We start from the raw sequence: 16,429 nt of genomic DNA on the forward strand, positions 1-16,429 counted from the left end.
TGTAATGGATGCAGAATGAACCCTGTCAGGAGCAACCAGGCTAATAAGCTTCAGGGAGTGATTTGGTGGATTCTTTTTCTACCTCAAAAAGCTGAAACAAAGTCAAAAACCAGAGAAGGTGGTTAAGCATTTTTCCAATCAAACAAAGCACTGTTGCTGGGCTAAGGTTTGCCCTTATTGCCTTCAGAATAATTTTGGTTTGCCCTCACAGGACCCTGAAAAAATTCCTTGTGTGACCGTAATGAGTGAATCAGAATTTGTGAACTCACACTTGTGAGGCTATCAACAACCTTCCAGCTGACTAAAGTAATGGAGTGGATGGCAATTAGCATCATTGATGGAATGAATCATTGACTGATTGTCCTCAGTATCGTGTCAGTTTTCTATGATTCTTTTTAACTACTGCCTCTATTTCAGGTGGTTTTAGTTTCTTCTCATTAACAGAATTGGTCTCTTTCATCAGCTCATTGTGACTAGTCTTAGTCCAGTTCCTGTTGCATACAAATACAAATGTAACAAATGGATCACCTTCACATTTTCTTGTGAAATGGTTAAAGATGGATGTGGTCAGTTGTAAATCCACCATCAAGTCTGAGTGTGTGTGTCAGAATTTGAATGTGGACAAGCACAATCATGCTTTCTAACCACTGAGTGTTTAGACAGAGAACACCGCAGCGCTGAGGAAATTCAGAACACACACAGCAAATTATGTTCTTCTTCATCTGTTTGCAGTCAGATTTATCTTGGAAATGAACACATAAAACATCCAGCTCGATCCCCCTAGCAGCTTTAGGAAGACTTTCTAAATATTTAACTTTAATTTAGATACCAGTTCTCAGAGGTAATTGTATTGCAGGACTTGCTATGAAACTTTTTGAATAATGGAAGTCCATCAGTTTGGCCACTTAAGATAGTGTTTAATGAATTAGATGAGTGACCCAAGGTGGAAGACAAAGAGGTTGTATATATTACATCCATCTGATGGGATGTCTGCACATTAAGCATAAAATATTCTCATATCATCATCATGGGAAAAGGGATTTGAATATGAACTTGAAAGAACTGGCTCCTTTTGTGTCTGTCATCTAGTATTTGACCACAGAGCAAGCTTCCTGTGGATATTAAGGAAAGTGAAAAAGTGTTTGTAAAATTGGACCTTGTATGGTGGTGTTATTATTATTTTTGGATTGTTAATAATTGTTGCACAAATACAACAATGCCCCTATATCCACACCAGAATGTCAGTGCAAGTCTGATACCCTCATTCAACACAGACACACACACACACACACACACACACACACACACACACACACACACACACACACACACACACACACACACCAGTCCTTTACTGTGGCAAGTGGAGACTGTTATCATTGATTTTCTCTTTTCTCTCCTCGCCTCTGTTCACTCACTGCAGCGCCTCCCAACTTATCTGGCTCTGACAGAACAATGCTGCAGTAGGAGGGCACTCAAGGACAGATTAGATTGTTTGGGGATTCTCATTTCTCATTTTTTCATACTTTTGAGTCTATGTGTTTCTTTTCTGTTGCACATTCCTACGCCTTTGATATTGTTTAGCCACCTCTATCATTTACACTTGCAACAGTTTGCCTCGTCTTCTCTCCTTTTGACTGGAGAATAATCTCAGACTTCTTATTGTACGTTTTCCTTGTTTGCCTGTGCACACTAGTTAAAAATGCAGTTAAGGTTAACACATGTGTTGGCATGTTTCTGTTGGCGTGCATGTGTGTGCACATGTGTGTGTGTTGCCTTCCATAGTGCTGACTGTTTGTGGTAGTAGCGCCTCCTCTGTCTGAGCCATGGTAATTACTGTGCTTCACTGCATCTGTAGAAGTCAATGAAGCTGAACTCATTGTCTCTCTCTACATGGAAGTCAACAATTGTGTGAATTCCCTGGTGACATCGCAGTCACTACTAAACCAGCTTCCTGCATTTTTTATCAGTCTCAATGTGTCTCAGTTTGCTCTTTGTCTCTCTTTCTCTCTGTGTGTGCCGCTGACTCTCGGTGTGTGTGTTTATGTGTTTATTATTTCCTCTTCTCATTCCCAGGGGTAATTGGGCTTAAGAGTGTGTTTTTTTCATGTATGTATTTCTGTATTTAATTTGAATCATGCACTTTAAATCTATTTAAAATTGATAACAGCAGCTTAATCTGATTTCTAAAACAACAGCCAGAGGACAACTCAGTAAAATTGCATTGTTTTCTAAAGTGCAGTTTTAGCATTCAGTGTAATATTTCTTTGCAAATATCAAATGCTAACACCCAGTTTTGTATCTTTTAAACAGTAACTGTTTTTGGCTGAAATGGAGAGAAAATGTTACGCTTAAATTTACAAGTTTAAACCGCTGTAGCCACAGTGGTGGTTTTTTTCTCTCCTTTTTTAATTGGCAAATTGCCATTTGTTCTCTATTCCGTAGTCGCGCTCGTATTTAATCTTCACATTGCAACGCATGTGATGGCAAATAGGTCAGCCTCAAACCCATTCAGTGGAGTGTGTATGCATGCAGGGAGAGCAGATCTTAAAAAGGAGGTTAGTTGCATGGAATGTGTGTAATAGGATGATGAACTCTGGCCACAGTGAGATGCTGGATGTGATTTAGACTGCGGTGACTCTGGTTAGCTAATTGCTGTTTGGGATGGGATGAGATAAGATGCTATGCGATGGATGGCCACTCAGTACTGGGATGGAAGTTTTTTTCTGAGTGCGGAAAACTCAGCGAGTGATATGTTGCCGTGGCAAAAACACAAGGTAACACTAATCATTAATTCATCCCATGTTTTTCTTTATTAACAGTATACGTCTCTGAAGAATAGATCATTAATTAACAAATGCATGAAAGAGTTAAGGAGATTAGAGGATGATATTATTTTATAGTATATACAATAATATATTAACTAAACCAAAGAGATAATTGGGCCATTATAATTTAAACCAGTAGTTTCTAGTAGTGAAGATGGAAGGTGGAGAGTGTCACAGTGAAAGGATTCAGATGTTGTTAACTTAATTCCATTGTTCAATGGAGTGTACTTATACCCGCTTAAACTACACACGCAATTAGTGCGGAAAGAGAGAGGGAGAGCGAGTGCTTTGCATGCCAGTCGCATACTGTGTGAGTATTTTGGCACCAGTTAGCTTCTGTTGCCATGTTTAGAGTGTATAAATTGGTCCACAGTTCTGTGTTGGCTCACAAACTGTCCTCCTGAGTGTCCATTTGTTTCCATTGTTATGACTCCTTAATAGACCAACTGTGACATTTATCTTAAAAAACTAGCTTTAAGGAAGTTTACTTAAGTCAGAGGATTTTTTTCTCTTTAAACGGTCTATTTAACCTCAAGTATGCGTAATGTTTGAAACAGCCAGTGACCAGTTGATACTGAGAATGGAATTTACAGGAAAAGTAATACAAGGCTGAGGATCTTAGCTCTCCACTTCTCTCAAGAAAGGGCGAAGAAGTTTTTTTTGTTTTGCAAAACCAGATATTCAAACAGGAAATGAGGCTAATGTTTTCATATCGTAAAGGGAGATAGAGAAATTGTGCCGGTACTCCTTGTGGAGATATTTTTGCTGACCATGGCCTTTACCAGGAAATGTCACACAGAGCACTCAGTCATCAAGGGCCATACTCAGGGCAGGCCCCTAGGCTTCCACAACCAAATTGAACATAGTACAGAAATGCCAAAATGTCTACACCTTGAATCTTTGTAATGTAAAAAATACAAAATCTATCTGAAAGCATGATGCTTAGTTCTTAAAATGTTTGTTTTGGTATGAAGACATTACAAATAACTGTGAAGGTCCTATCAGTTCTTGGAAGATAAAAAATAAAAGGCTCTTTTATGTTGTTTCTTTCTTGAGTTCTTTCTGCTTATTCTTACTTTAATATGTCAATACAGCTTACTGTTGACCTTTTTTTTTCATTAGACAGCAAGCGTTGCTTTAAGACCATATTTGCAGGATCAGCAGAAGGCTTAAATGAAACAAAGCCTGTACTGCATTGTAATAGTCTCACATGACATTTGACTTATTTTTTTGTGCTTTTGTTTGTAGTTTTGCACTGTTGTTCTCTGGGGGGAGAGGGGAATAGCCTACTGAACTAGGCCAGTGGAGACTGACATTTAGATTCAAAGGCTAATGGGATGCTTGTGTCTGCCTTGCGTTTTCTGGCTGATTGTCGGGATTCTCAGATCAGCACTGACTAGCCCACGCTCCTCTTCTCAGACCGTCTGGAGCCCCAGTGCGCTCTCTTTTCAGACGCTTCGTCTTTTTTTCGTGCCAACTTTCTCAGTCAGTCTCCATGTCTGATCAGTAGTAGCTGAGGGCAGTCTGTCCGTCTCACTGGTGGATGCACCTGAAGACTTTACTCATTTCACACTGAGAGAGGGCCATGGGGAGGCCGCAAAAGAGAATCACATTGTCTCCCCTAATGGAAGCCGGGGACTTATGGAGCTCTGCCCTCAAAGTGGTAAAGCAAGTCATTCTACAGACCGGCCATTTATTCTGTCTAAAGGTTCATTTATTCTGTCCCAAGGCTATGTTGCGAAAACATCTCTAATGATGATAGTGATACCCAGTGGGTTAAGATGTTGGAATGATCTTTCCTGTGAAAAGTCTTGGCATGACCCTTTCTTTGGCCCTAAGGGGCAATGCTGCCTATTGGAGCCAGAAGACTCATTTGACATAGCTCAAAGGCTGTCCTAACCCCTGTGGTAAACTCATATATCACTGCTGCACATTCTCAGAATACTATATTATCTCAAAGTCCTTAAGTACTGCTCTCCCACTGACATTTTGACACTGTAGGGTAAAGGATGGGGCCAAAGTTTCCACACGCAACTTGAGCGTGCATATAAATCGGACGTGATACAAGATTCTGGGATTCATTTTTAAATCATCGTACTTTTCAGTGTTGTAGACGAATTCCACACCTTGTGGACCTTCACCTGAGGGATTACTAATACTGTTGCTGAGCTGTAATGTATATGTTTGGGTAACAATACACATTAACATTTAGCAGTTAACATTTGGTTGCAGTAGAACTCGAGCTTTACTGCTTTGCTCAGTTTCTTAAGAGAGCAGTGTGTTTTTCGCTCCTCATTTTTAGACAGTGGCTGTCAGACTCTTATAGATGGCTGTTCTAACCTTCAGGACATTAGTACCCCAGATGGTGAAAGGACAGCTGTTATCAGAGAGTTCATAAATGTTAGATCTTCACCGTAATAATAGAATTGCTCTTCTCCCAAAAAAGGCAGTAAAATCTATAATATAAAAAAAGAGAAAAAAGGGGTAGAAGGGAAGAAATGGAGAGAGTGAAGGAGAGGTTTGTTTTGCTCCTGAAAATATCAATGTAATTAGGAGTAGCATATCATTTACAAATCAGGCTTGACATTTAGGATGCTGCTGGGTAATAATGTAGAATTGTATTTCACTTGTATGAAGAGTGGAATGTCTTCTTGATTGGAGAGAGGCAGTGTGCATAACACAGCCCTTTTCCTAGGTATCACAATTAGTTTTGTAATACCAGATGTTATATTCACTCTGTCCACTCTGTTCAGCCAGCACTCAAATCTAAGTTGCAATCTCAATTCCCAGTCAGTCCAGTTGCTCACAAAATAAGTTTTAATCAGAATCAGAATACTGTGTTTTCCCCATAATTTGTGGAGGTGGAGGTTACTTTAGAGCACAGTGAAGACAGTTGTCACTAGCAGCAGTAAAAAGAGGTGGCATTGAAGCCTGTCTGACCACAGGACGACATACTAGTTGAGGTAGCTGAGAGATATTAAGGACTACCTAAACGGCGAGCCGGCCAGTGCATCGGATGTTTGAAACATCAAGCTTTAAGCGACTCACATGGATGTCTCCATTCTAACAGCTGACACTAAAGCAATTTTCACCTTATGGCAGGTTTGTCCTCTGAAGTCTTTTCTGTGCCTATACAGGAAACCTGAGTTGTAGTGAGAGAACCTCGAACCATCTGTTCCAATCATATCACTTTATCTGTGATCCAGTTAGGCTGTGGCATGTTACTAAGAGATGCGTCCCAGATAGAGCATAAAACATCAGCGCAACACTGCAGTGCTACATCTCTCCCAGGCATACACAGCGACAGAGTGGATGTCCTTATGAACACTTAGTCAACCAAAGTAAAGGCTATGCAGGACAGGAGTGACTGCAGCCTCTGAACATCTTAGAAATTGGCTTTGCTAACAGCGGGCCCCTAAAGGCCGAAGATTCGCTTAAGAAAGTAAATCAAATCAAATCAATAAATAAATGCACAAATAAGTGCAAGTGCGTGATAAATAATCACGGAGTAGGTTAAGTAATATGTGCGCATTACCAATAATTACTTTTGTTTTTTATAACTACAGATTTGGTAATAAGAGCAATCGATCTTGCCGTGCTTTTGGATTAGAATTTATGATGTTCTCTCATAGCACAACCAGCGAGAGCTAGCAGTTATTTACCTACTGTGGTGGGTAGCTGAGAAGGACCGTCATACAGCTGAAGGGGGCATTCTTACCTTAATACAAGTCTGGCCTGCTTTTGCTGCTGCTGCTGGATGTCCTCTTATCATAGGCTGTGAAGGTCTTCACTTTGGGTTAATCTAAGTGTAAAGAAATGTGAATAAAAGCTACAGCACATTTGTTTCCTTTTATAGATATGCAGCCTGCACTCTGATATTCATACACCTACAGCGCTTGACTCATTTAAAATAACAGCTAAAATTGAGCTCGCATAATACTTTTGAGCATTCACTGGATTGACAAATTCAACGTTTCTCAGCCAGAAATGCCCGGACACATTGCCAAGCTGTGATAGGTAATTTCTAAGGAAGTCGCCTTATCTGCCTTCCCTCTACCTTCAGCACACACGACCAGAAAAGTGGAAAAGAGAGGACAGGAGATGAGAGTAGTTGAGAGAGGAGGTAGATACATGCAGTGTGATCTGAGCTGCAGCTGTCTACCAGAATCTGCTGCTTTGTCCTGCAGACTGCAGCCCACACTCGAAATCCCTTATGGACTAATCTGGGTCACCAGTATATAGCGAGCAAAGTGACATACAAGAAAATCTCCATTAGACCTTATTAAAAATGATTAGCTGTTGAGAGGGGGATGAAATTTACAACAAATGTTTATGCATTTGTTGTAAATTTTGGATCTTGACTTTGGGTGGCCTTTTTATAAAGTAGCCAGTTTAAATGTATAACTCTGTTTTTCTAAAAAAACAAAACACTACAGTGAAAAGAAAAGTGCTTGCTGCCCACACATCAGCCCAAGTGAACATCTGTCATGTTGATGAACTGTTTTTGAAATCATTCCTAATTTGTTCATGCATCCTTTTGGAGGAGATGGAAGGAAGGGAAGGACACAATGATTATTATTTGTTCAGTTCAAATCTGAGCTGAGCGTGGTTGAATGAAAGTGTACTCTACAACCCACACTGTAACAAGCTGAGAATAGATTGCCCTTTTTTGCTTTTTAAAGCTGTGAAGCAGATGTTGCATCAGCACCGGTAGAAAAGTCCAATATAAGACAATGAGGAAGGACAAACCACTTACAGCACATGTACTTGTTTTCATGTCTAGTTTTAACATGAAGTTATGATAAATGATATGATTGTCAATTTACTAACTATAAAAGAATTTAATCAACCTCTAGACTGGACAAGTATCTCCCTCCACATCCATACTGGCATTGGTACAAAAGCACGTGATGGTTCAGGGAAGCTGCTGATTAACTACTCATTGTAGAATTCTGAATATCATGCATGATATTCTGAATATCCTGTGCCTTTCACACAGTGAGTTTTACTTTGATCCAGATAGAAACATTTTGCCATAACCTAGTCACACCCACCAAGCTCCAGAAGGTTTCTGTATTAGCTGGCTAATTTGCATGTCATTCATCCTCTCTGGATTCATATTTTGAATAGAGAAAGTTATGAGCATCACCTTCTAATAGCTGGAACCAGAGCTGGAGGTGGCAGAGTTGAAAATGCTAAGATTTTCATTGGGATTGACCATCATGGACAAGATTAGAAATAAGTATATTGGATGGACAACTCAGGTTGAGTGATTTGGAGACAAAGTTAGAGAGGCAAGGCTGAGGTTTGGACGCGCAGTGGAGGGATAGTGAATATATTGGAGAAAGGATGTTGAAGATGGAGCTGCCAGGAGGAGGAAAAGACCGCAGAAAAGATTTATGGATGTAGTGAAGGAGGACATGCAGAGGGCTGGTGCAAGAGATGAGGATGCTAGGGATAGGCCGAGGCAGAGACAGATGACTTATAGATGACTGTGGTGACCCCTAAAGGGAGCCGTTTGGGATTTTTTAATTTCACCAGTAATAAACCAGTTGCTCTATAATGGAAAACTTTTAGTGCTACTTAAAGAAGATGGACCTCTATTTGGACCTTGGATTGTTTATAGAGTTCATCCATAAAGTACATTTTTGCTGTTTATTATACAGATTTCTATCCATGTGGTTAAATGCTACATGGATCCAGATTGAAGAGGGCAAGCAGGATAAGGCAATGAAGTCTGTATGTTTTGCACAGCACATGGCTGATCTTTCCATTAAAATCTTCTGTTTCATTCAGTTATATTTGCTGTAATATTCCTTAGCATGAAATATAAGTATTGTCACATACACCTGTCCCCACATGTTTGTTGCGGTCTACAGTAGTGTAAGAAAATACCTTGAGTTTAGTTGCTTGAGAGGAAAGAGAGACAAGAAGAAACGGATGATGCAGAATTTTCCCTGTTGACTGAGGCATTTCTGAGAAACTGATAATCTTTTTAGTTGTGAGGGGAGAATCAAAAGGAAGAAAAATGCCGAGAGGGCATTGCTATCTATCCATCTATTTGTCTCTCTTTCTTCCCTGTCGCTGAATCTATCTCTGCATTTCCCACTTGTCCTGCCTTATTCTTTCTGGCCATTCATCATATTTCTGTGTCCAACTGCATTCTCATCACTTCCTTTCTCTTTCGTCTTCCCATCTCAATCCTTTCTTCTTTTCATCCCTATCTCCTGTCTTCCTGTCTTGTCAAACAGGCCTCTGGGCTTCTTTGTCTGTCAGTAGAATTTCATTGTCATGCAGTATCATTCCTGGTCTTTTTTCCTCTTACCTGACATCCCTACTTGCTTTCTCCCCTCTTACTTACAGGTTGTCCTAGATGGGGTATAGTACAAGGTATGCATTTCCTGTGGCATTATTGTGGTTTAGATGTAGTGACCTTTCCAATGTCTGTGGCAGTGACCTTATCAGCCATATCATGTATTTTTCTACGTTCCAGAAGGGAACCCAGGCACAGACTCTTACCTGCCAGCATGAGCAGGAAGTAAAGACTGTTGTGTCACTGTAGAGAATTACTCCAGGAGGTTTCCCCCACACAGCTAATTGCCATTCAGAGAGAAAATCAGAGACCAGTGAAACCACTAGAGAAGAAGAGCAGGAGATTAGGATCAATAGAAGAAGTGTGTGTGTGTGTGTGTGTGAGAGAGAGAGAGAGCGAGAGAGCAAGTGAGTGAGTGCCATTGGCATAAAAAGCATGTTTGATGTATCTGTCAACACTCAAGCTACAGTATTTCCTCAAGAGCTCCTTTCTAAGCTCCATGTCAGCCCTCACTCATCCTCTCTATGGACTGACATATTGAAAGAGCTGGAGCAGAGAAGACATGGTGGAAAAGAAGACAGAGAAAAAAGAGCGGTCATTAATACTAAGGGAATTGATCTACTCAGGTCTCCATGGGTTTGCCTGTCTGCCAGTGATTGTAGTGTGCTCATTATCCATCTCTGCTCCAGGTAATTACTGGCTTGTTTTGATCGGAAAGCTTTTAATTAGTTGCTCATTAGCATTGTTTAATTAAACTCACCCCATGCCTTTAATAACACAGGAGTGTTCTTTCCTGACTTCATTAGTTGTTGTTAGATGGGTTATAGTGGGATTGAGAGATAATGGGTGGACAGGAATACTGTATTTTGCATGATTAACATTTAGTAAAGCCAACAGTATTAGACATTTTTCATATATTCCATCATATGCAAATTCATATGTCGTTGTTATACAGACTTTAGAGAGGTAGACATCACTGTGATGAGGTACTGAAAGTAAGGAGAAGGGAGGGGATATAAAGCAGTCACACATATAGAAACTTTCCCCTGTGTCAAAAGTTTTGTTTGACAGGGACACACTGAGGAGCTGAGGTGGTTGTAGGGGGTTAAGAGTCTCAGAGACAGCGAGAGTAAGATGAAGTGGGAGGAAGTGAAGAAAATTTTGGAGCCCAATTCGAAAGGCTATGTGAGAGGCTTTTGAATAGCTTAGCTGCACAGTTGAGAAGCTGGACAAGACACAGACAGGACAGCGAGAAGAATGCCAAATGGACCAGCAAACACCGATGCTCAGCTTTTTTGTACATTTTTCCCTTTCTTCTGCTCTGCTTGTCTATCGTTCTGTCTCTGTCTATTTCTGAGCGCTCACTCTGTTCTTGTTCTTTATATTCCTTCATGTCGCCATGCATCTTTCATCCTGCTTTCCTTATGAATTCTCTCCTACATATTCAGTTCTTTGTCTGAGCTTATTTTCTGTCTTTTTACCACCTTTTTTTCCCCTTCGCCTCTCCCACTGAGCAATAGCTGACACACTATATTTCCGCTGAATACTTGGAAGGAAGGATATTTGTGTGTGCTTCACCATATATGAAAGCGTATATATTTGTTTCTACATATGTGTGTCTGTTTTCACATTGGGTGAGCAGTGACTGAACAGCCTTAGTTTTGTTTTCTTAGCACGTCCTGGTGGAGTGTGACAGTGAACAAAGTGTTAGTGTGTGAGGGTGGACAGAAAGCCAGCCCAGAGTGTCATAGCATGCCCCAGATCTGACACTTTGGAATCAAAAAGATGGGGACAGTGGCTAGCTGTCTGCATCGTGTGGATGATACCTGACTCGATGTAGCCATCATAAAGAGGGAGGGGACAGTCAATAGAGACGTTAGGACATTAGGTGGCAAGGGTAGACTAGCCTGTTAGCAATGAGCTCCATTTGGGCATCGCATTAAGGACTAGATTGACAGACATATGACTAAATCACCAAATGTACACAAACACACAGACACATGTGTTTAAAATACTTCCTGTGCTGCCATTTTGGCTATATTTACAAGCAGTGTGACTCAAAGGTAAAGTTAGCTTACTTTTTTATGTAAAAAACTTCCAACTGGAAACTACAGGTCCCTAAACAGTGCAAAGGAAAGAGGTGTGCCTCGTCCTGTGAGTGGAGTTGAGAAAGAGTAAGACCTCTAATTGTGGAGCAGTAGTATCCATACCTTTTTTTTTGTTAATTGCTTTGTTTAAAAAATAATGAAAGGCATAAAACCTTTGTAAATGTCTGACTGCTGTAACTCACTGTAACTTGATGGAAACATGTATAGAAAGAGATGTCCTAGTTTAGTAACTGTATGTTTGCTTTAATGTGTTTAACTAAAACATGTTTGTCACCTGTAGAATGATCACCTGTAGAAAGCTGTATTGTTTTTGGTTAATTAAGCCATAAGAGTGAAGTTATATCTGGCGACACATGACATAAATGCCACCTTTATGTTGCACTTTTTGATTGAAAAGCGCTTGGCCTCGGGGTTGAAGATTATACAACAGATGGTGTTCAGCAAAGCCTTTTGTTTTGAGTTTCTAAATAATCGCTCTAACAAAGCACAGATCGAATTGCCTTACTTTCATCTCCTTATTTCTTTCTGTCACATGAAATCTGCTGCTATGACCCCTGCAGCAACAGCAAACAATAAGGCAGAGTGTGCCATCTTTTGCTTAGGGGCTGTACATTTATGTTAGGTTAGCAATATATTGAATTATCTTATATTATGTCTCTGCTGCTTAGCTTTGAAACCGCCACAATGATCCCCCCTTGTAACAGCTGCTTTTCCTCCCTCATTCTTCTCCATATAGTGCTTTTATGTACATTAAGCTGCCATCTCCTCAGAGGTGAATTAAATCTCTGCCCAATTCTATCACTCTTTGCTCTTCCACGCTTTTCTTCCTGCAGCTCATTTCCCAGCGGTGGTTACCGCTTCCGCAGCAGAGTTTGTCTCTGTAGGGGAAAGAAACAGAGAGCAGTCAGCACTGTGAAGTCTCCCAGAAAGCCAAGGGGTACTCTTGCAGTGGTACACAGACACTGTTGAATGGTGATTTAGACAGCCAGATCTAAGAACTGCAAGCCCATCAACCCATTAGGGAGTGTGAGAAAAGAAGCAGGCTGCACTTAAGCATAGTCATGGGACAAAGAGAAGAAAGCAGAATTCCTGATTTATACACAGACAGATGTGTGGACAGACAAACCTATTTGCACCAATGCATGCTAACATGCTTCCACAGTCGTATAGACTTTAACAGTAGAACAGTGAGGATGCCCTAGTCATCTGCTGGCTCACTGAGTTTAATGGAGAGCCAAACACTCTGCCCACAATTAAAAATTCAGCTGAGCAGCAACGAGACCCAGACTGAAAGAAATAAAGAACGCTGGAATAAGTCTGCTGGGGGCAGGGGTGGGAAGAGGATGGGGGAGGTTTGGGGTGATACAGCAGGAGGAGATGGACAAAAAAAAATCAATGATTTTACTCCCGTGTTTGAAAAAGGAAAGTGCATGGTGAGCGAAGAGATGTGTTCGACCTTCAGGTGCCCTGGTGCCTTCCTTTCATGTGCAGAGCCGATTACCAAGTGATTTTCAGTGGGAAAAATGAACCCAGTGATGCATTGCGCTAATTTTATTTAACGTAAAAAAAAGAGAGAGAGAGACGAACAGGTTCCAGAGAGCTGCCATGGGTGAGGTGGAAATGCGTGGGGTCGGGGGTGGTGTCAGCTGGGGGGGCACTTCAGAGTCAGCAGTTTGTGTTGAATGGAGTGAGAATGGAAACTTTGCACCCTACTAATTTTTTACAATGTCTTTACACATTTTGAACTCTAGTCCATTACTTCCTCCCCGGTCTCTTGGCTAGACGCAATCCAGGCTAGTACTACAAAAACCGAGCAGTCACATCTTGTTGTTCTGCATGGCTAACAACATGTGTACAACATCTGTGTGTTTGAGTTCAGAGCGCCAGATTGCTGTGTCATGGAGCAGAATTGCGGGTTTTCTTGCACCATCAGCAAAGCTGCATTGGTTGTGGCAGAGATGCTTCTCAGCGATTTCTATAGTAGAAAGAGTTAAGATGGCCGTGCTCTTGACTTCTACTAATCCTATTACTTGAGAGTGCTGCTCTTAGAGGGCTCCAACCTCACTTTTATTGGAAATCCTTTGCTGTTATAAAGCCTTTTAGCCTTTGGCTGGGCTATTGCTCTCATAAATCTAGTTCCTGGCCTTTTGGTGAATCCCTCATGTTTGTGTTATTGCAATGATACTTGCAGACATTTGTATACTAAGCGAATCCAGCTCTTCTAAAATTGTCATAATGCTCATTCACCTATAGGTTTTTAACCAACAGGTACAATGTATTTGTTCTCATTAGTTGCTGAGTACAGTAGCTCTACAGTTTCATTAATGCCATTCAAACAGAATCAAGTAAAAGCCAAAAAGAAAGAAGGCCCGGAAACAACCAAGGCTGGCTGTAATGTTTCTAATTTCCTCCTTAGCTGATCTCTAAATGCTTGTGCTTTGTCACTGCCACTACACCACAGAATAAATTCACTCTTTCACCTCCCTGTGCCTCCTCCTTCTCGCTCTCTAATTCATCTCATTTCCGCCTCATGGTTGGTTCAATCCCCACCTCCTTTCAGTGCTGACTCCTCCAGCGTCAAGCTAGTGCTCCTGGCTGCTCCGTATTCTGGGGCCGTTGTGTCTCCGGTGGAGAGTGATTGTGCCGGTGGCAGGGAGGTCAATTGGAAGAAATTGCGTTGCAGCCACCGTGGAGCTGAGGCAAGAGAGAACAAACTGGATATTAGCCCAATCCATGTAGGCTGGCGTGTTTACACCATCTATCCCCACCCCAACCCCTTAACACACACACATACTTACACATTCTCTCACTTTGGTCAGTGTCTGGCTCGAAAAATGTACCCACACTAGTAGCCTGTTAAACATTAGCATGCAATTGTGCAAATCCAAATTTACATGTCTAGATACACTTGCAGAACTTAGTGTGACAAAATACAGATTGTGTTTCTAAGAGGTATTGCTGCACTTTCTGCCTCATGACTTTCCAGCATGTCCCTGCAGCCTTGTTAGCTGGGCCAGCAGAGAAAAGCCACACAGTCCGTGCTTCCTTTGTGTTGGTGCTTACAGTAGTTTAGGATTAAAGGGTATAAATTTCTGCTTCTTGGGGCAAAAAATCTTGTTCCTGCCAACTTTGTTCCCTTCCCTGGTGAAAAAAAATACAAAAAAAATAAAGGTTGTCATTGCACAGGTGTATTCTGTGTCTGCCATCTGATTTTGCCAGATAGACTAAAGGAGGGAATTTTTTTTCTGTTACCCCCCCCCAAAAAAACCAACCAAACAAACAAACAAACAAACAAAAAGCCCTACAAACCCAGCCACTGAAATTCTACCTATTTTAGTAGACATACATTTTTTTGTGTCTGTGCTTCTTTGTTTTATATTATTTGGGTCCCCAAAACGGGACAAAACTTACATGAGAACAGAAACAGTGCTGAGGTGCATACTAGAGATGGCACGATACCACTTTTTTATGTCCGATACCGATATCATAAATTTGGATATCTGCCGATACCGATATGAATCCGATATAGTGTGTTTTTTAATCAATAAAACTGTTTTTTAATATATTGCTGCATTTTGTCTAAGTTCATACTCAAGTTTAAATAAACAACAACACTAAAGCTATTCTGTTATACCTGTATGTAAAAAATACACTGCACCCAAAATATTTCATAGTTCAGCAGTACTGATCAATCAAATAAACTTAAACCTGCACCATCCTTACTATTCTGGTATTTTAAAGAGTACTTAGCAGAAATAAGCAACCTAACTAATAGGGTTGCAAACTCCCAGCAAAAAAAAAAAAGGTAACCACCCCCCACCCTCCACCTCATGATGCTTAATCGAAGTAATCAACTTTTATTTGATGCAGTGTGAAAAAAAATGCACAGAATTAAATTCTTTTTCAAGAATAACTAAATAGATTCAATGTCTTTCTTCAACAGAATTGCAAACTGCACAAATGGTATCTTCCCAAAGGAAAAAGCACTATAGCTTACTAGGGTATATTAGACTTAACAGTTACTATATACAGTAATGGACTTCTATACATTTTACATCAGATTAAAACTTTGGGTGTAAGATTCAGATATCTATTTATTAAAAGCTAGACATTTTAAATGAGAATAGAAAAGAAAAGTATGTCTTTGTGCCCCCTTTCCCTGTTCATGCCCCATCGGCCCCCCTGGCTAAACTTTGCTAGATCCGCCCCTGCACAGTTACCAGCCGTCAGCTACGTAGAAAAGGATCCTGGTCTAGAAAGTAATATTAAATAAATTCTAACAACAGCTTATCAAGGTTAAACGTGCTACTGTTGTTCAGCTGCTGGTTTCCTCTTTCTGGTGCAAAGTGGGCCAAAAAAAAAGAAGAGAGACGGACTCCCGACAGAAAAGCCGATCAGCTGATCATTAAGCAGTTTCATGAAGTAGCGGCAGGAGAGGGAGAGAGAGAGAGAAGAGGCAGTCGCTCCACATATCCGTTGTTAAGCTTAACGTGGGAACGCTGTACAAACATTCAGAGATGAACTTACACACTTGCTTTACTTCTCTCTGGGATAACTTCCTTGGAGATGAAATGCCGGATTGCTAGCAAGGCTCCAGGCACGCAGCCGCTCTATCACGTGATGCACACTGCTCTGACGTGCTACGGTTATGAGCCGAGTTACGCCATGTCGCAAGTTTTGTGAGGTGTTTTTTTGATATTTAATGGATGGATTACATTTTTTATTTCTCGCCGATATCCGATCCAGTAATTTAGGTCAGTATCGGACCGATACCGATATGTAATATCGGATCGGTCCATCTCTAGTGCATACTATAGAAAAGTCGCCAATTTTCTGCTGAGCAGAGGTCCAAACCTCTTCTGGCATTACTATCAGTACAAAACTGCACTGCATGACTTTCAATGGCTGACATTTATGTAAATGTTGGAGTGCAATTGAAGAACTTGGATGAAAATATAGTTTGTGATTCAAATATATAAAACCTCTAGTTAACGTGTTTGTAACACTATGACTGAATGTTGTGCATAATTTATTTCACCTGGCAATTAAACCAAAACTTGACTAATAATACACTGGAAAATGCTTGTCAGTGGAAGGTTCTTGGCATTTATTTAGAGCTTTTCTTGGCTTACTGACTGCTTAAAGTGCTTTAGACCACAAGCCACACACAGCACTTTATT

At 40.7% G+C, this 16,429-nt stretch overlaps 1 protein-coding gene and 1 long non-coding RNA gene across 2 annotated transcripts in view; one reads left to right on the forward strand and one right to left on the reverse strand.

The window, feature by feature from the left end:
• Window positions 1-16,429, forward strand: part of LOC134618339 (cadherin-4-like) — a 234,670-nt gene that overhangs the window by 14,498 nt on the left and 203,743 nt on the right. The gene's annotated exons all lie outside the window — the stretch shown is intronic.
• On the reverse strand, window positions 11,562-15,854 carry LOC134618340 (uncharacterized). Its single transcript, XR_010091903.1, has 3 exons — window positions 15,777-15,854; window positions 13,800-13,943; window positions 11,562-12,127 (listed from the first exon to the last, which is right to left on the reverse strand). It is a non-coding gene; the product is annotated as an uncharacterized LOC134618340 (long non-coding RNA).

Source organism: Pelmatolapia mariae, linkage group LG20 (assembly GCF_036321145.2).
Source record: "Pelmatolapia mariae isolate MD_Pm_ZW linkage group LG20, Pm_UMD_F_2, whole genome shotgun sequence".
NCBI classification, from domain to species: Eukaryota; Metazoa; Chordata; class Actinopteri; order Cichliformes; family Cichlidae; genus Pelmatolapia; species Pelmatolapia mariae.